A 20999-nucleotide genomic window follows, 5' to 3' on the forward strand; every position below is an offset into this window, starting at 1 on the left:
GAGGTTTGTAGGTTAATTGGCTTGGTATAAACGTAAATTGTGTGTAGGATAGTGTTAGTGTGCGGGGATGGCTGGTCGGTGCGGACTCGGTTGGTCGATGGGCTTGTTTCTGCGTTGTTTCTCTAAACTAAACTAAACGGTGGTACCCATAATTTGTCATTGTTCACTACGGTCACTGAAAGAGATGCAGGTCACAATTTCTCTCCTTTCCACCTCGTTTGAATTCAGAAGTGGCAGGTGGAAAATAAATTGTGTCGGAAGGAACCGCAGATACTGGTTTTTAAACCGGAGGTAGACACAAAAAGCTGGAGTGACTCAGCGGGACAGGCAGCATCTCTGGAGAGAAGGAACGGGTGATGTTTTGGGACAAGACACTTCTTCAGACTCAATTGGCAAATAAACTGCTCCACTCATCTTGTCAAAGGGCCTGGGTCTGCGTTGTCTCTAAACTAAACTAAACTAAACTAAACTAAACTAAACTAAACTAAACTAAACTAAACTAAACTAAACTAAACTAAACTAAACTAAATGAAAAATTAGCAGCCTGACAGAAACAGAGATGTTTACCATTGGACTCATGCTCCTCTCTCTGTTCCTTATGCCCCTGTCCCACTTAGGAAACCTGAACGGAAACCTCTGGAGACTTTGCGCCCCACCCAAGGTTTCCGTGCGGTTCCCGGAGGTTCCTGGAGGTTCCCGGATGTTTTTGTCAGTCTGCCTACCTGCTTCCACTACCTGCAACCTCCAGCAACCACCTGCAACCTCCGGGAACAGCACGAAAACCTTGGTTTCCGTTCAGGTTTCCTAAGTGGGACAGGGGCATAAGGCACCTATGTAATTATCACTATTAAAACCATCTTTAATTTTTGTTTTTAGTTTGAGAGATACAGCGTAGACATAGGCCCTCCTGCCCACTGAGTCCACACAGACCAACGATCACTGTCCACTAGTTCTATACTACACCCTAGGCGTAAGTTACAGAGGCCAATTAACCAACAAACCTGCATGTAATTGGAATGTTGGAGGAAATCGGAGCACCCGGAGAAAACCCACGCTGACACAGGGAGAACGTAAAAACTCTGTATAGACGGCACCCATAGACAGGATCGAACCTGGGTGTCTGGCCCTGTAAGGCAGCAACTCTCCCGCTGCGCCACCCTGCTGCCCTGTTTATCTGGATTGAGTAACCACTGAGAATCGAGTGTTTTCACTTGAAGATGAACTTCCACAAACATTCAAATGATTCATAGAAGAACTCATAGAACCATATGGCTCAAAGTTAATGTTGTCTACGACACTGCAGATCTGACATTGAAAGAGAGAATTTGCCTTTTATTTCAACATTTTTACTTATTATGATTTTTATAAATAATTACAAACTATTTTGTGGTATATAAATTACATAAAGTATATAAATTATGCAAATGATGTTATAATAATATTATTCAATATATTTTCAATATATTTTACGTGACTTCATTGTAGGAAATTTGTCTTTTATTCCAAAATGTTTACTTATTGTGATTATTATAAATAAATAATTACAAATTATATTCATGATATATAAATTATTTCTAATATATACAAATTTATAATTTATAAATGATATAATAATAATATTATTCTCAATATATTTTCAATATATTGTTACGTGACTTCAATGGAGGAAAACTGCTATGTTGCACATTTTGAAGGCCAGCCGACACTAAACCACATTATTTCTGATGGCCTCAGATGAAACAATTAATTTCATCAGAAGAATGAAAGGGTTTTGCACCCTGAAACATAACGTAGACAAAACGTCCACTCATTCTTCATGTAACGAGCAGTAAAAGGTCATCTCTGACTTCCAGTGTGCTGTTTCATGTATCCTTGGTCAGAAACTAGATTGGCCAGCACAAGATTAATAGTCGACAAAGTTTATGTATTTTGGAGGCTGGCTGCTATGGCTGCATGTTCCAGAAACAGTAGTTTGACTCAATGTTGTTTATCGCAACGCCGGTTCAATGGCCCAGCTGTTGAGATCCTCCCCAGGAAATTCAAGGCCATTTCCTCACGAGCAAAGGAGCACTCAGACACTTTCTGACAAAGAAAGGCCCTGAGCACCAACTGATGAAACAGGTTTCATTATCTCTGCCAAAGATACTTCTCGCACCGAGACGTTGCCTGACTTTTAATTAACGGGGAGCGTTAACAGGATGCCCACAAAAGAACCACTGGTCGATGCCTTTCCACACATTTAATTATGACATTTATCTTTCTCAGTGCTTCTTTTGTCAAGCCAACCTGACATTCAATCATGTCTGATCTATCTTTCCCTCTCAACCCCATTCTCCTTCCTTCTCCCCACTGTCTTTGGCACCCCCTCACTCAATCAAGAATGTCTCAAGCATTTTTAGCAGTATTCACTTCTAGCAAAGGTACCTAAGAGTATCCAGATGTTAACTTGGTAAGATGTAAAAGATAGACACAAAATGCTGGAGTAAACTCAGCGGGACAAGCAGAAGAAGGGTCACCCATTTCTTCTCTCCAGACATGCTGTGTCCGCTGAGTTACTCTACTGCCGCACCACCGTGATTTATGGAAACATCTGTGTTTGTGAATGGTTATGGAAAACAAATATTAGTTTAGTTTATTGATACAGCACGGGAACAGTCCCTTCGGCCCACTTAGTCCGCACCAACCAGCAATATCTGCACATTGACATTATCCTACACACACACGGGACAATTTTACATTTTATACCAAGTCAATTGACCGACAAATCCTTTGTGGTGTGGGAAGAAACCAGAGGACCCAGAGAGAACCCCACGCATGTCACGGGGAGAATGTGCAAACTCCGTGCAGACAAGCACCTGTAGTCAGGATCGAACCCGGGTCTCTGGCGCTGTAGGGCAGTAGCTCTACCGCTGCTCCACTGTGCCGCCCTCTAAATATTAAAATGTTAACTCTAGGCATAAAGAGCTGACACAAATAGAATGGCCAGACCCAGCTTCACGACGATCAGATCATATGCTGGCAGAGTCATTCATCTCAGCTTCATGTCACAGAGCTTTCAATTTTTCATCCCTCCTCTTCTGAGATGGAGCCACGCCCACCAATTTGCAGATCTGTCTGTCCAAGATGTTGAAATTTATTTTGCTCAAATTATCAATTAGATAATAGTGATTTATTTGGGCTATTTATTCATGGGATGTGAGCATCACTTTGGAGACTAACTTTGGGGAGGCACTGTGGTGCAGCTGGTAGAGTCGCTGACTCACAACTCCAGAGGCCCCGGTTCAATCCTGACCTTGGGTGCAGTCTGCATGGAGTTTGCATGTTCTCCCTGTGACCATGTGGGTTCCCTGTGGAAACGGTCATGCAATGGACAATGGAGGACCCGGCGTGGGGGGGACCGCTGTGAGAGAGGGGAAGAACAAGGGGGAACTGGCGTGGGGGGAAAATGTGTAACTTTGTGAAACGCCCTTTGTGGGAGACTATTAGAATACCTTGGCACACAGTATGTCAGCAAAGAATTTCACCGCGACTTAAAAAATTCAAATTCAATGTGCTCCGGTTTCCTCCCACACCCCAAAGATGTGCAGATAAACTAAGCTAAAATTAAAACTAACTGCAGGGTGTGTAGGTCAATTGGCCCCTCGTGTGTAGGGAGTGGATCAGGAAGTGGAATAACATAGAACTAGTGTTTGTGAATGTAATCGGTGTTCGGCGTGGACTCAGACGAGCAAAGGACCTGTTTCCATGCTGTATCTCAAAACTAAACTAAACTAAAATTGTGGATCTGGTGCTGGACACTAAAACCTGGAGTAACTCAGCGGGTCGGGCAGCATCACGGTGGCGCAGCGGTAGAGATGCTGCCTTACAGTGAATGCAGCACCGGAGACCCGGGCTCGGTCCCGACTCCGAGTACTGTCTGTACGGATTTTGTACATTCTCCCCGTGACCTACGTGGGTTTTCTCCGACGATCACCGGTTTCCTCCCACACTCCATAGACGGACAGGTTTGTAGGTTAATTGGCTTGGTAAATATATAAATTGTCCCCAGTGGGTGTAGGATAGTGTTAATGTGCAGGGATCGCTGGTCGGCGCGGACCCGGCAGGCCAAAGGGCCTGTTTCCGCGCTGTATCTATAAACTAAACTAGACCTAACCAAATGAGTAGGTGACCTTTCGAGTCGAGGCCCTTCGTCAGACTGAGAGTCAGGGGTGAGGGAAACTAGAGAGATGGGATGTGGAGCTACATATATATATATATATATCAGACCAAGGAAGAACATCAGGGAAGGAAGCGAAAGTGTTTCTACAACAATTTGGTGGTTTCATGGTCACTAGAATTCTACTTCAAAATTTATTGATTTGAATTTGAAGTCCCCAGCTGCCACAACATCATTTTGAACCTAGGTCTTTGGATCAGTCATCCAGGTCTCTGGATACCAATCCAACGATGTGACCACCTTGCTAACCGTACGCTTTGCTTTTAATCATTTTATTTTTTTGCAGTAGCCTCCAGATGTAGGTTGCTAACACAGGAAATGACGTCCAATTTACCCAACTATTTCTACCCATGACCTTAATTATACACACTGCTTTACTGGAGGCAAGTTCCCAGGGATAATAGAAACCATCTGGCAGGGTCCCCCTGAAGCAGTCACCTGTAATCACCAAGAAAGGAAAAAAAAGACTAAATTATTAGCAGGTCAGCCCTCACATCTTTTTCTCATTGTGCACTCTTCATTAAGTAATCTCCGAAAGGCAAACACAGGTGATGCATCGACCGGTGGTACCGCACTCCCGAGCTACCGACCTCATCTCTGAACCGGCAGAACACAAACAGTGTTGCTTCATTACTGCAAGAAGAAAAGAAGGACATTTGGCTGTTTGTTTTTTCTTCTTCACACTTTTCTTTGGCAACGGTTCACCAGTTGCAATGTTTCTGGTCATCGCTATTGCAGAATAAACTGGAAGAGGGTTGTGTTTGTTTTCATAAATCAGTTAGCTAATGAACTGCTTATTATCGATCTATTTTAATAGTTAAACCTTTATAAAAGGATATCTTCCACTGCGGCAAATTTGAGCAATTACTCCTAATTTAATAAAAGGGAGAGTGGTGGTCTGTGCTTTTTTGCATTGTCCGAACACCAGGCACAGTCCTCACCAGAGTGAAAAGCTGGTTTAAGCAACATGATAATCATGGCTTCGACCCAGACTGTATTACAGGCAGATTGATATTTTGGCAAATTAGCGACAATTTACAATTTCTACTGAAGCCAATTACCCTACAAACCTGCAGTAAGGAAATGCAGATGCTGGTTTAAACCGCAGATAGACACAAAAAGCTGGAGTAACTCAGCGGGACAGGCAGCATCTCTAGAGAAAAGGAATGGGTGACGTACCGGGTCGAGATTCTGAAGAAGGCTCCTCCAGAGATCCTGTCTGACCCGCTGAGTTACTCCAGCTTTTTGTCTTCAACCTACAAACCAGCATGTCTTTGGAATGTGGGAGGAATCCGGAGCACCCGGAGAAAACCTACATGGTCACGGGGAGAACGTACAAACTCCGTACAGACAGCACCCGCAGTCAGGATCAAACTGGGGTCTCTGCCGGAGTAAGGCAGCAACTCTACCACTGCGCCACTGTGCTGGCATCTCTCACTCACTCCCTCACACACATACATACATACATACATACATACATACAAATGCCGAAATGAAATGAATTGATTCGTTTTGTTCGGTGAGAGAAAATAAAGAACATTTTCCAACCTCTCCCTCTGTTTAAAAATAAAACAAACATTAACAATAAAAGACTCTGTGCTTGACTATTTCTCAGGTGCTCCCACAATGATAGCTGGCAGGATGTTGATTTCAAACACCAATTTATCTCATAGGTTAGAGCGATATGAAAAAATAATCATTATTTGTCCTTAAAAATTCACAAAATCTTTGCAAAATATTACTGTTGCCAATAAGTTAGCGAAGAAATGTTACAATTGCTGCGTGCTTATCTCAGACTCTGACAGAAGATTGGAGTCACGTGAAAAACCGGCCTGCCTGTGCACAGCTCACGCGCCTGTGGTTCGGAGAGCACTGCTGAGCTGTACACTGAAGCCCAAAACCATTCTTGGTGAGCAGTAGTCTTCAGTGTTGCTGTTTGTTCCAGTGATCTATGAGGTTTCGTCAATGAGAGAGGCTGCACTGGATTGGGGGGCAGTGCCATTGTGGTTTGGTTAGCTAACTTCACCACAACACCAATTCAGTGCAGCCCATTTCATTGGTATCCCATTGAAAGAGGACCACCAGTTCTAATCCGATCAGAAATAATTTAAATACGAGTCTTACATAAATCTGGAGTTAACTAGTTCGAATGATAGCAGACCAACAAATACAATTCACCAAATTCCTGGGAACGACTTTGATTGGATTGACGATAGACACAAGATGCTGGAGATACTCAGCAGGACAGGCAGCATCTCTGGATAGGAGGAGTGGATGATGTTTCGGGTCGAGGACCCTTCTTCAGGCTGTATTTGTGTCCAGTCTTTTCTTTGATTTGATCGCACACAAACTAAAGCTCTTCGCTGTACCTCGGCACGGGTGAACATAATAAACTATTAAACTGATGTCCTGAAAATCTGCTAAAATTCTGCTTTACGTGTGATTTCAAACACTAAGCTACGTAAACCATTAAATTCAAAGGAAATTAGAGATGAACTGTGGATGAAGACTAGCTGGTAGTATCCTCTTCATCCACCTTAATTAATAACTGAAGATCAAAAATTCTGCTGATAATATTTCCTCCAACACCCCCCCCCAACAGAAAACCCGCACCAACTTGAAACCCCTAGATAGCATGTTATCTGTTGATCTATCAGAGTTGAGAAACGAGTTCCCGAATGTATTAAGCTTCTGATTTAGGCCACGAACAAGCGTTCCAAAGTACAATGAAAAGCTTTGTTCCATATGCTATGCAAACAAATCAGATCATACTGAAGATAGACACAAAATGCTGGAGCCACTCAGCGAGTCAGGCAGCATTTCTGGAGAAGAACAAAAACGTCGCCTATTCCTTCACTCCAGGGATGCTGCCTCACCCGCTGAGTTGCTCCAGCACTTTGGTGTAAACCAGCATCAGCAGTTCCTTCCTACACAAATCAGATTATACTATACAGTACATAAATACAATCCAGCCAAACTCAAGCACAATGGCGAGAGCAAAGGGAAAAATGCAGTGTGCAGAATATAGTTCTCAGCATTGTAGAGCACCAGTTCCTGAGTCAAAGTGTAATGACCACAGTTGGGTAGAGGTGAATCAGACAGTATCCTAGCTTATGGAAGGACCACTCAGAAGCTTGACAACAAAGGGAAGAAGCTGTTCCTGAGTTTGGTGGTGTACAGTTTCAAGCTTCTGTGTCTTCTACTTCACATGCTATCCGATCGAATCAGCTCCTACTGTACATTAATTCAATCAAGCCATGCTTAAGTATGAGAAGGTAGAGCAAAGGGAATGAATCGGAGTGCAGAATATGGTTCTCTGCATTGTAACGCACCAGTTCCAGAGGAAAAGGTCCAATGGCCGCAATGGGGTAGAAGTGAACCAGACAGCATCCTGGCTTATGGAATGACCGTTCAGACGATATCAAGAGGGGGAGAAGCTGTTCCTGAGTTTGGTGGGTGCTCAGTTTCAAGCTTCTCTGTATCATCTACCCGATGGGGGTGGGGAGAAGAAGAAGCGTCTAGGGTGGGACAAGTCTTTTATACCTCTGCTTGACATTCTGTCCACATTAAGATATGCAGCACCATGTCTCAGCACCTCCAGGAACTTCCCAATGAAGCTCCCGTGTGCTTAGGGCATGTGCTTCTCCGGATCGACTTCATTCTACATCTGGAAATTTGGCACCCCTTTGGCAGAGAGGTAGTGTAATCTTCATAAGTTCATAGCTCGTAGCAGAAGTAGGCCATTCGGCCCATCCATTCTACTCCGCCATTCATTCTTTAAACTTTAGACTTTAGAGTTACAGCGTGGAAACAGGCCCTTCGGCCCACCGTGACCGTGCCGACCAGCGATCACCGCGTACACCACCACTATCTTACACACTAGGGACAATTTACAGAAGCCAATTAACCTACAAATCTGTACATCTTTGGAGCGTAGGAGGAAACTGGAGCAGCTGGTGAAAGCCTAGGCAGTCACGGGGAGAACGTGCAAACTCCATACAGACAGCACCTGTTGTCAGGATCGAACCCAGGTCTCTGGCACTGCAAGGCAGCAACTCTCCCGCTGCGCCACTGTGCCACCCAATCATGGCTGATCTACCTTTCCCTCGCAATCCCATTCTCCTGCTTGCTTGACACCCGTACTATCAAACAAATATCTGCCAATCTCCGCCTTAAAAATACCCAATGACTTGACCTCCACAGCCGTCTGTGCCCGCATATTTCTAGCTGTTAACCGCAAGGTGAATAAAACGTTTTGAACTTTGGGAAAGAGCTGCTTGTGACCGGCTTCTTCTGCCAGTTTCCAAAGATGTGCACTGAAAACAGGCTGTTTCAATTGCGGGGCAAATCTTTATTGAGATCTTTAGAGTGACTGGGATGCCAAAGAACAGCAAAGCACAGAGTTGTTCTCTGCTGGAAAGGAAAACGTCCAGCCTCCGAGCCCGATCGACTGAGAATCCGACAAGGGAAGAGATGGTGGAAAATTCAAGTAAACTTAATTACATCATGTCTATTATGTAAATGCAGCTCAAAGTACAAACACAATTTTGAAACCGGACCTACAGGATGGTTCTCCCTGCACAGTATTATGCAACAGAGTCTTAGTATGCATCAGGAATTCATGCTGGCATGTTACCGAACTTGGTACAATTTAAATGGGCATCTTCTTTACACTGCGTTTGTTCACTCTGCCTTACAAGCAAACAAGAGGGTCTGTTTGTCTTCAGTCCGAGGATGATGACCATCGACTGATGCTGCAAGTAAATGACAAAATATCGTGCAATAGAAGGTGTTTTTTATCATGATATTGAGAATCTTAACCATGGAACATATTTAACGTCAGGTTGGGTCCGACATTTGTATTTTGTTTTTCCCTAGAAACCATATGTGCATTAAAACTTAATAGCTTTGGAGGTCCTGCATACCTTCTTACCACAGGCTCCAGACATCTGAGAAAGCAACATCATTTTCAGGAGCATGTACACAAGTAATTCTTGTCCAACTGTAGACTTTATGCACAGCCAGAGACCGCTGCACTTTTTATGATACACCGTGGAAATCCCTGGTATATGACGCTGCGTACACTCAGAATTTACCCCAGTTGTCCATTAAAAAAAAGTATTTTTATAGAAGGAACAAAACCTGATTTTTATTAAAAAATAGACCTCGATTTTTGCTAGAGTCTGCAGACATGATGCAGGGTTTTCACCAATGCAAATATAACGACAATTTTCACCAACGCAAATAAAACTAGAATTATCAAGCCCGGTTCACTGGACGTGATTAATATTCATTGCAGACGGGAGGAAACCACTTTAAACTCTTTTACTTCTGCAACAACATTTTCTTATCCCCTAGAACACTTCCACGGAGCGACAAGGATAATATCGACCAGGGCGGACACGATCTCGTGGGGTTTCGCAGAGGAACAAGGGCGGCAGAGGCTTTATAGATGCAGGGTGAGGGCCGGAGAGGCTGAGAGCTGGCGAGGCTGAGAGCTGGAGAGAGGCTCAAGAAGAAAGTCACACGAGGTATGATCAAGGATGGCAGACAAGGAGAGATATCCGTGCAACAAGTCACCAAGGACCAGATGGATGGAGGTAAGGTTACATAGTCAGCGGAGGTGTTGATATAAGATGGAGAGATTCAGTAAAATCAAGGTGAAAGGCACCAGTTGTTAAAGTCAATGCACTGTGGGGTGTTAGACACAAAAAGCTGGAGTAACTCAGCGGGTCAGGCAGCATTTATAGAGAAAAGGAATAGGTGACGCCTGGGACCGAGACCCTTCTTCAGGCTGAGGGTCAGGGGGGAAAAGGAAACGAGAGATACAGAGAGTGATATAGAGAGAGTCGGAACAAATGAATTGAAGGTGTGCAAAAAGTAAAACGATGATCAAAGAAGGGTGGAGCCCACAATGGGCCATTGTTGGCAGTGGGCTGGGTGATAACGAGTGATACAAACAGTGAAACTCAACAGGACAACAGTGAAACTAGTACGACGACTAGGGTGGGGAAGAACGGAGAGAGAGGGGACGCAAGGGTCACTTTAAGTTAGAGAAATCAATTTTTGATTCTTGAGTAACTGAATTATTGAGTAACTCAGCGGGTCAGGCTTCAGGCTGCCTGCCTGAAGAAGGGTCTCGACCTGAAACATCACCTATTCCTTCTCTCCAGTGATGCTGTCTGAAGAAGGGTTTCGGCCCGAAACGTTGCCTATTTCCTTCGCTCCATAGATGCTGCTGCACCCGCTGAGTTTCTCCAGCTTTTTTGTGTTTATCTCCGGTGCAAACCAGCATCTGCTGTTCCTTCCAACATACTGAGGAGTGTTGATGTGCCAGGCACTTATTAAATGGTAGTGCGGGCTCAAGGGGCTGTTAAGTCTATTCCTGGTACAATTTCATGTGCGGATCACTGAGATTTCCATTGGAGTTAGTGCAGTTTGAACAATGGGTGGCGGGCTTTGATGAGGGTGGAAAGACTGAGCCCCCATGTTAAGTCTGACTAGCTTCGGTCAGATGTCTGGCAGCAGAGTGGGAAATCTGCGTGCTGATCTGGGAACGGGGCCTCAACTAACCCACAGGCTCCAGTTCAACTCCATGGGAGAACAATGCAGCCACAAGCCAATCCAAGGTCGGTGGTAAGATTACCTTCTGGAAGCTGTGAGCAATGGTTATATTTGACATAACATGGTTGTATTCTTATATAGCGTGAAGGTCTGGGCAGCACCAGTGGAGGCAGAAGCTTACTTTGTGAGGCTCCTTGTCTCACTTGTAAAGAACATACTCTTCCTGTCTGAAGTGTGGAAAAGCACTCCTCCAGATTCGGGACCAGTTTCTTCCCAGCTGTTATCAGGCAACTGAATCATCCTACCACAACCAGAGAGCAGAGCTGAACTACTATCTACCTCAATGGTGACCCTCGGGCAATCCTTGATTGGACTTTAATGGCTTTTCCTTGCCCTAAACATTATTCCCTTATCATGTATCCATACACTGTAAATGGCTCAATTGAAAACATGCATTGCCTTTTTCTGGCTGGTTAGCACGCAACAAAAGCTTTTCACTGTACCTCAGTACACGTGACAATAAACTACTGAAACCCACTGAAACTGGCCTTGTTTACTATTCGCACTGTTGCCAGTTAGTGCAGAACTTAAAGAGGCATCACTTTTCCCATGACGGGTTCAAGTTAAAGTTAGATCTCAGATGAGGTAATTGATTGGATTTATTAGTCAGTGGTTTAGTTTAGTTTAGAGATACAGCACGGAAACAGGCCCTTCGGCCCACCGAGTCATAAGGTCATAAGGTTATATGATAAGAGTAGAATTAGGCTATTCGGCTTATCAAATCTACTCCACTCATGGTTGATCTATCTTTCCCGCCTAACCCCATTCTCCTGCCTTCTCTCCATAACCTCTGACACGTGTATGAATCAAGAATCTATCTATATCTGCCTTAAAAATATCCACCGATGGCCTCCACAGTCAGGATCGAACCCGGGTCTCCGGTGGTGTAAGGCAGCAGCTCTACCCGCTGCGCCACCATGCCGCCTCTATGGGCAACATGCATGCAGTAGTTTCTGTGAGAATTCAGTCTGGGGATTTAACAGTCCTGTGTGCAGCCGCAGCTCTGCACAGTAAATCACTAGCTTTATCAGCCTACCCTGATCCTTTTTTTTCCTATGGGCCCGACCCACGCAGGGAAGGGAGACTAGTTAACCTTTCAGCAGTCAGTTGAAATCTCACTTCACTCTAGATGAAGTGCTGGCTAGACAAACGAGAGCAGCGGCAACATTCAATTAATGATGTTCTGTCCTTATATTGAGAACTGTAAACTACTTACAGTTTGGAACGTGCCAGTATAGTATACATTTCTTTTGCATATCCAGAACTATCGCACGCAAGATAAATGTTACCCAGTTGGAGAACAAAACATTTCCACTATTCCAGATTTTTAGTTTTTTAGTTTACAAATACAGCGCGGAAACAGGCCCTTTGGCCCAACGTGTCTGCACTGACCACCAATCCCCCGTACACTAGCACTACCCTACACATTAGGGACAATTTACAACCTTGATCGGAGCCAATTGACCTACATATCTGTAAGTCTTTGGAATGTGGGACGAAACCAGAGTACCCGGGATAAAACCCACGCGGCGGTGGAGTTGCTGCCTTACAGCGCCAGAGACACGGGTTCGATCCTGACTCTGGATGAATAATGTGACAATGCAGGCAAATCTTACAGCTAAATTCAACAGGATGGCTGTCTGTTCCTGGTCTAACCTATAGCTAGCAAAATGTACTGTTTCTGCTTTAGTTTAGTTTAGAGAAACAGTGACCAGCGGCCCACTCCCTGCACATTAACGCTATCCTACACACACTAGGGGCAATTTACACATACACAAAGCTAATTGACGTACATTCCTGTACGTCTTTGGCGTGTGGAAGTAAACCTAAGATCTCAGAGAAAACCCACGCGGTCATGGGGAGAACGTACACACTCCATACATCAGCACCCAAGGCCAGGATTGAACCCGGGTCTCTGGTGCTGCAAGCAGTGTAATGCAGCAACTCTACCGCTGTGCCACCGTGCCACTCTCAGTTCCCTTCCCTGTCGTGCTGCTCTCCAGAAGACTTGAAACAGCCTTTCAATGTACATTTGTCACATCAAAGAACTGAACATACGAAAACATAAATGTGTTCAGCTAAAATATCCGTGTTAAAGCTCCTGCTCCTAATATTGTAAACTACGTAGGTAGACACAAAATGCTGGAATAACTCAGCGGGACAGGCAGCATCTCTGGAGAGAATGAATGGGTGACGTTTCGGGTCGAGCCCCTTCTTCAGACCACGTACTCGATTTTCAGGAATGCCAACAGGAATGGGGATTGGTTTAATAACAACAGCGTTTGGCAAGGAAAGACGCAAAATGCTGGAGTAACAAAGCGTGTCGGGCAGCTTCTCTGGAGAACATGGATAGGGGACGTTGAGGGGTCGGTACCCCTCCTCAGATTGATCTGAGAGTGTTTGACAAATGGATTTCAAGTGGTGTTTTTTTTTAAATAGTAAAGATCACCTATAGTAAAGATCAAATAGTAAAGATCACTGTTGGTCTAGGACAAGTTGTTGGTTGGTGATAAGTTTTTTTTCACACAGAGAGTGGTGAATCTCTGGAACTCTCTGCCCCAGAGGGTAGTTGAGGCCAGTTCATTGGCTATATTTAAGAGGGAGTTAGATGTGGCCCCTGTGGCCAAGGGGATCAGAGGGTATGGAGAGAAGGCAGGTACGGGATACTGAGTTGGATGATCAGCCATGATCATATTGAATGGCGGTGCAGGCTCGAAGGGCCGAATGGCCTACTCCTGCACCTAATTTCTATGTTTCTATGTTTCTATGTGATATTTACTCCTGGGAACTTGAAGTTTGAAGGTTCACAAGGTTATTACCTGGGATGGCGGGACTGTCATATGTTGAAAGAATGGAGCGACTGAGCTTGTATACACTGGAATTTAGTAGGATGAAAGGGGATCTTATTGAAACATATAAGATTATTAAGGGATTGGACACGCTCGAGGCAGGAAACATGTTTCCGATGTTGGGGGAGTCCAGAACCAGGGGACACAGCTTAAGAATGGCCATTTAGAACGGAGATGAAGAAAATTGTTTTCACCCAGATAGTTGTGAATCTGTGGAATTCTCTGCCTCAGAAGGCAGTGGAGGTCAATTCACTTGATGCTTTCAAGAGAGGGCTAGTTAGAGCTCTTAAATATAGCGGAACCAAGGGATATAGGGAGAAGGCAGGAACAGGGTACTGATTATGGATGATCAGCCATGATCACAGGGAATGGCGGTGCTGGATAGAAACATAGAACATAGAAACATAGAAATTAGGTGCAGGAGTAGGCCATTCGGCCCTTCGAGCCTGCACCGCCATTCAATATGATTATGGCTGATCATCCAACTCAGTATCCCGTACCTGCCTTCTCTCCATACCCTCTGATCACCTTGGCTACAAGGGCCACATCTAACTCCCTCTTAAATATAGCCAATGAACTGGCCTCAACTACCCTCTGTGGCAGAGAGTCCCAGAGATTCACCACTCTCTGTGTGAAAAAAGTTCTCCTCATCTCAGTTTTAAAGGATTTCCCCTTTATCCTTAAGCTGTGACCCCTTGTCCTGGACTTCCCCAACATCGGGAACAATCTTCCTGCATCTAGCCTGTCCAACCCCTTAAGAATTTTGTACATTTCTATAATATCCCCTCTCAATCTCCTAAATTCTAGAGAGTATAAACCAAGTCTATCCAGTCTTTCTTCATAAGACAGTCCTGACACCCCAGGAATCAGTCTGGTGAACCTTCTCTGCACTCCCTCTATGGCAATAATGTCCTTCCTCAGATTTGGAGACCAAAACTGTACGCAATACTCCAGGTGTGGTCACACCAAGACCCTGTACAACTGCAGTAGAACCTCCCTGCTCCTATACTCAAATCCTTTTGCTATGAAAGCCAACATACCATTCGCTTTCTTTACTGCCTGCTGCACCTGCATGCCTACCTTCAATGACTGGTGTACCATGACACCCAGGTCTCGCTGCATCTCCCCCTTTCCCAATCGGCCAATCGATCAAAGGGCTGAATGGTCTACTCCTGCACCTAATGTCTATAGTTATAGTCTATCGTCTATAATCTTTCTTGATCACTGCACCAATGTGACGGGACCAGGTTAGGTTGCAGGGGAATATGGATGCTGAGGAACTTGGAGCTGGTAACTACAACAGCTCCTTTGATGAGGAGAGGGTGGTGTTCACCCTCGGCCCTGCTTGCTAAGATCAACAACCAACTCTTCTGTCCGACTGACCACTGACCTTGCGATAACAACTGCACTCAACACTACAATGCATATGTCACAGCACCCTTTCAAGAACCAATTCGAACTATGATTGAGTATTTCTTTGCACATCTGTTGAGCTTCTACAAATAATCATATACAATCTAATACATGAAAGCTGCCGTACCAGCAAGAGAAACATTGACAGGCTAGTTAATGTAGGGTGTTTACTTCAGTTTAGTTTAGTTTAGAGAAAGAGTGCAGAAACAGGCCCTTCTGCCCACCGAGTCCACGCCGACCAGCGATCTCCGCACACTAACACTATGCTATGCACACTAGGGACAGATTACAATTTTATCAAGGCAATTAGCCTAGAAAACCTGTACATCTTTGGAGTGAGGGAGGAAGCTGGAATACCTGGAGAAAGCTCAAGCAGTTATAGGGAGAATGTACAAATAAGCATGCCGTGGTCAGGATCGAACTCGGGTCCCTGGAACTGCAAGGCAACAACTCTACCGCGAACTCTGCCACCATGCTGCCCAAACCATGCCGGTGTCTTTGGGCATGGATGAATTGTGATCCTACACAAATCAAGAACAGTGTTTTATAACAATATAACTGCCACAGTGCAATTTTACTTCGGAGTCACGTGAGTGACTACGTGAAGAACCCCGCCAGGACGCATGCGTGTCATATCGCTACACGCATTGCAACGAGTCACAGCAGGGGGAACGACGTTCCCCTTAGCGGCAGAATTTGAAAGCCGGGAACAGCAGGTAAGGAGACTCTGCGTTCCTTCCACTTACCTTACGTACGATGAGTCCGACTCTGAATAGCCGCGAGCGGCCAGTGCACGTGAGCATTGGGGCCGGTTGGAGCGGCTGGGAGCGGGGAACTCGAGCAGCCACGAGTGGCCAGTGCCCGAGAGCATTGGAGCCGGTTGGAGCAGCTGTTGGAGCAAATACTCCAAAGTGACAGGCTCCGGGAGATGGAGACTAGTCACAGTGGGCAGCTAGTAAGTCCTACAACAGTATCTCTTGTAGGGCTGCACAGTGTTTCTCCCTCATCAGAGGGGAGTATAGGGGGTCAATTCTGGGCTGACCCTGAAGAGGGGTGTGCAGAACATACCCCTAGTGTGGATGGGGTGCAAGAAAACCTATTGGATATGGTGTCCCAGTTTATTCAACCCGACCAAACTGGCCAAAACCTGGAACCTAAAATAGCTGCAAGTATCGACTGCTATGTTATTCAACCAGCTATAAGGACAGGCATTATTGGACACCACGGCAAGCCACTTACCACCAGGGAACTGCAAATCACTGAATGTTCCCAGTGTCAACCAGTGTATTTGAAAACATGTCGGAGCCTCAATCAGAGCCAGGGACTTGAAACTACAGAAAGTTCTGAAAGTCCTAACAGCGGGAATTACGGTTTTCACCCGCACAATAAACGAAAAAGACATGACACAAGATCACCAGGATGCACTGGCTTTATTTTGCAACTACCAATATGAGTAAACAGCATTAGGAAGAGTGCCATCCAACCGGCTTTAGACCCTAATTTGCAGGCCTATGCAAACCTGGAACCTCCAAACCACCAATATTACTATTTGGAGGTAACTTATCAAAACAGGCAAAAAAACTTGACGAAGAGGGTAAAACCCTGGGGCTCATTAAAGCAACGTCTAAAAACTACTTCGGCCAGAAACAGCACCTCTACACACCACCAGTTGGCCAAGACAAACTGGTGAAAGCTCGAAGGCCAGGAACACTCAACATCGGTCTTTTTTAGGACATGGCCCAGACCGGCCTTCCTGGGAAATGCGCTAACCCTCAACACCGACCTAACTACAGATCCAGACACCGGCGCCTCAACGTCCACGGAGGATGCTGAAAAAGTAACAAACCTGCCAATAGTAACCATGGGTGTAGGTGGGTCTGGTTCCTTACGAGGTTGGTGGGAGATTACAATTCTATCTGGATGCATGGAATAAATTAACTACCGATACTTATATTTTCAGAAGTATAGGGTTATACCATAGAATTTATACAAAAACGTAACCCTCCAGTTCAGCATGTACCGAACCAAAAATTCGTGCTTACAGGCAAAGAAAAATCAAAAGCGCATGCTGAACTACAGTGGCCTTATAAAAAGGAGTTATGGAGGAAACCCAACACGAATCACAGGAATTTGTGTCCAAAATCTTTATCATAAACAAAATGGTGGTTGCCGCATCATCATAGATGTGACTAATTTGAATACTTTCGTACTATATATTCATTACTAGATGGGAACCTTTGTTACTGCTATGCAATTGATTTCCTAAGGTTACTACATGGCAAGCATCGATTTAAAAGATGCTTACTATACAGTACCCATTAGAGGTGACCACAGATGTTTTTTAACACAATGGATCATCTGGGGTTCACCCTTAACTCAGTTCACATGTCAGTGACTTTGCCGAAAGAAAAGGTTACAGCCTTAATGGAGGCTTGCAGCAAAATCATTGACATCACTAAACCATCCATCAGCCTGGTAGCAAGAATAATTGGTAATAGTGGCTGCGTTTCCAGCCACACAAATCGGACCTTTACATTATCAAAAATTACAGAGGGCAAAATACGAGCACTCAAAAATTATGGTGGTCATTTTGACAGACCAATTAAGCTACCAACATAAGCCATAATGGAACTAAAATGGTGGAAAGATAACATTAGGCATTGTTCCAATCCAAACATTATTATCAACCCGTCTATGGTACTACAAACTGATGCCAGTGCACTTGGTTGGGGTGCTACCAATTCCATCTCCAGCTGTGGGGGAGATGGAATGCACAGGAGGCATCATTATTACAAACACTGGGCATAAACTACCTGGGAATGTTAAGTGCATTCCATGGCCTTAAGTCATATATAACATGCTGGGTTATATCACCAGCATGTTAGACTACATATCGACAACACCACCGTGGTAGCATATATCAACCACATGGGTGGAAACAAATCGACATCATGTGACAATCTGGCCAACACAATTTGGGAATGGTGTATCCAGAGAGATTTTGGATATCAGCTACCTACTTACCAGGTAAACTAAATTTAGTGGCAGACACCAGGTCACGCAAATTCAATGAAAACACTGAATGGATGTTGGATGAAAATGTATTTGTTGAAATTACAGCACAGTATGGAACACCAGATATCGACCTATTCGCATCCAGGATCACACCAGTTATCGAATTATGTTCATGGGAACCAGAACCTGGGGCAGCGGCAACAGATACATTTTCGCTGCATTGGGGGATATTGTTTATTTATGCATTCCCTCCTTTCTGCCTCATCAGCCAGGTATCATAGCAAGAGGATAAGGAAAATACAGCAAGACTCCGCGTCTGGTATTTTGATATTGCCCGATTGGCCTACTCAACCATGGGTCCCAGTGATACTTGACATGGTATTAGAACCATGCATCACCATCCATCATAGACCTAATTCACTGGTTCATCCCGCAACAAGGGGTAGTTAACCATGTCATAATTATATAAACCTATTAATTTGTAGAGTTTGAAAGCACCTCTACTACACCTGGGACTGACGGACCGAACAGTGGATATTATTTCAGCGGCCCACAGACAGTCCACCAAAAAAAACAAAAAACAAAAAAAACAGTACTTGGTGTCATCAAGAAATGGGAAAAGTACTGTCACAACAACAACACCACCCACAGATCTATGAACATCCCGTCTGTTCTGAAATTCCTGGCTAGCCTCCATTACGATGAGAGGCTCAGTCATAGTGCCATCAACTGCGCAGAAGTGCTCTGTCAACATACCTGTGGCAAGGAACAGAGCGCCATTCTGTTGGGACACCCCCTGGTAACCAAACCCATGAGGGGCATTTTTAATGTTAATCACCCAAGAACCAGGTACTCCCAAATATGGGATGTGAGCATTGTACTGACCATGTTAAGAAACTGGTCTCCCGCTACAGCTCTGTCCCTACAGAAACTGACTATGAAAACAGTCATGCTGATGGCCTTGGTCACGGCACAAAGGGTCCAGTCGCTACAGAAACTAAGGCTGGACAACATGACTATTTCATCTGGAAATTTAACTTTTCACATCAATGAATTAGTCAAACAGAACAGACAGGGGTCAGCAGCAAAAACAGAATTCAGGGCCTACCCGACAGATGATTGTCTCTGTATTGTAACACACTTACTATTATATATGGAGTATACTAAGATCATCAGAGGCAAAGAAATGTCACTTTTCATCAGCTACAAACAGCCACTCAAAAAAGTGACAGTCCAGACCATCTCTAGATGGCTAAAACAGGTCCTAATAAAGGCTGGAGTAGACACTAGCATTTTTAAATCCCACTCCACCAGGGCTGCAGCTACATCGGCAGCTATGAAGTTGGATGTTCCTATGGACCAAATCCTCAAGACAGCAGGATGGTCAACGGTGAAAACTTTCCAACGATTTTATAACAAACCAGTCATTGAACATGGAACATTTGCAGAAACAATTTAAAGTTCTGTAATATAATTTTGCCCCATAAATAGGGGCTATAATTTGGTGTTAATATATTTATCGTTGGGTTTTCAATATCGTATTGATGTCTAATGATGTTAACACTACTCTCCCCATAATCAAGGCAGATGTGATGCATGGACTCGTTTCCACGGCATGAAATCACAGAGCTTTAAAATCTTCACGTAGTCACTCACGTGACTCCGAAGTAAATGGTAAGATTAAACGAGAACTTACCAGTTTGAAGTTTGATCGTTATTTTATGAGGAGTAACGTTGAGGGATTATGTGCCCTCCGCTCCCACCCTTGATCATATACTCAACTGGTATCTCTTCTCTAATATTACTATGTTTAGTCATTACAGCTATCTGCGATTTCACACCGCTGCTTTGAAGAATGACACGCATGCGTCCCTCAACGTTACTCCTCATAAAATAACGATCAAACTTCAAACTGGTAAGTTCTCGTTTAATCTTACTATTCTCTGTCACAAAAGGCAGTGGAGGCCAATTCACTGGATGTTTTCAAGAGAGAGTTAGATTTAGATCTTAGAGCTAAGGGAATCAAGGGATATGGGGAAAAAGCAGGAATGAGGTGCTGATTCTGGATGATCAGCCATGATCATATGGAATGGTGGTGCTGGCTCGAAGAGCCAAATGGCCTACTCTTGCACCTATTTTCTATGTTTCTATGTTTCTGTGTCTATAGCAATGAACTTAACACTCACTCTGTACTAGAGGCTTTAGATGGTGCGTTCTGCATTAATTACTGCATGGGGTTGTACAATGTCCAACTACAGTATGTAACCACCTGCAACACAAATAAAGCAGGTGGGGGACGCACAGCGCACAGGGCAAGTGTGCATTATCCAGTAAATTGTTTCGATGGCCAGAACACAACAATGAAACCATTTAGTTTTAACAAAATGGTTAATCATTCTCATTTATTTAAAAAAAATTCCATAGCAAAACATGGTAGCATTGCAAAACCAACAACCGCAGTGATCAAAATATTTGCCAAATTACTTCTGACGCCTCTGTTTACTTTTCAGCCACTGATGATATCACCTGATATGTAAAGTTATCTTAGAATTCCCTGTAACTAGTTTTCTCCAGGGGACCTAATCGTTTCTCTGTAGCTCAGGGCTACTGCCTTGCTCGCTTCCAGGAATTGCTTTCCTTTTGACCGAGGAGATCTCGCCATTTGGGAACATTTCGGCCTCTATTTACTGTCTGCAACAGTTAGCAAGATGCCACTTACTATGAACATGAGTAGAAGATCAAACCGTTCCAGTCAGCACGTGCTTATGCGATCCTTTCAAAGATTTAAGATTCAAATACATTTCTGAATTCATACCTCAAAAATATGCTGCTGTAATGGTGGCGCTGTGGTCGAGTTGCTGCTTTACAGCGCCAGAGTCCCG

Source organism: Leucoraja erinacea, chromosome 23 (assembly GCF_028641065.1).
Source record: "Leucoraja erinacea ecotype New England chromosome 23, Leri_hhj_1, whole genome shotgun sequence".
Classification (NCBI taxonomy): domain Eukaryota; kingdom Metazoa; phylum Chordata; class Chondrichthyes; order Rajiformes; family Rajidae; genus Leucoraja; species Leucoraja erinaceus.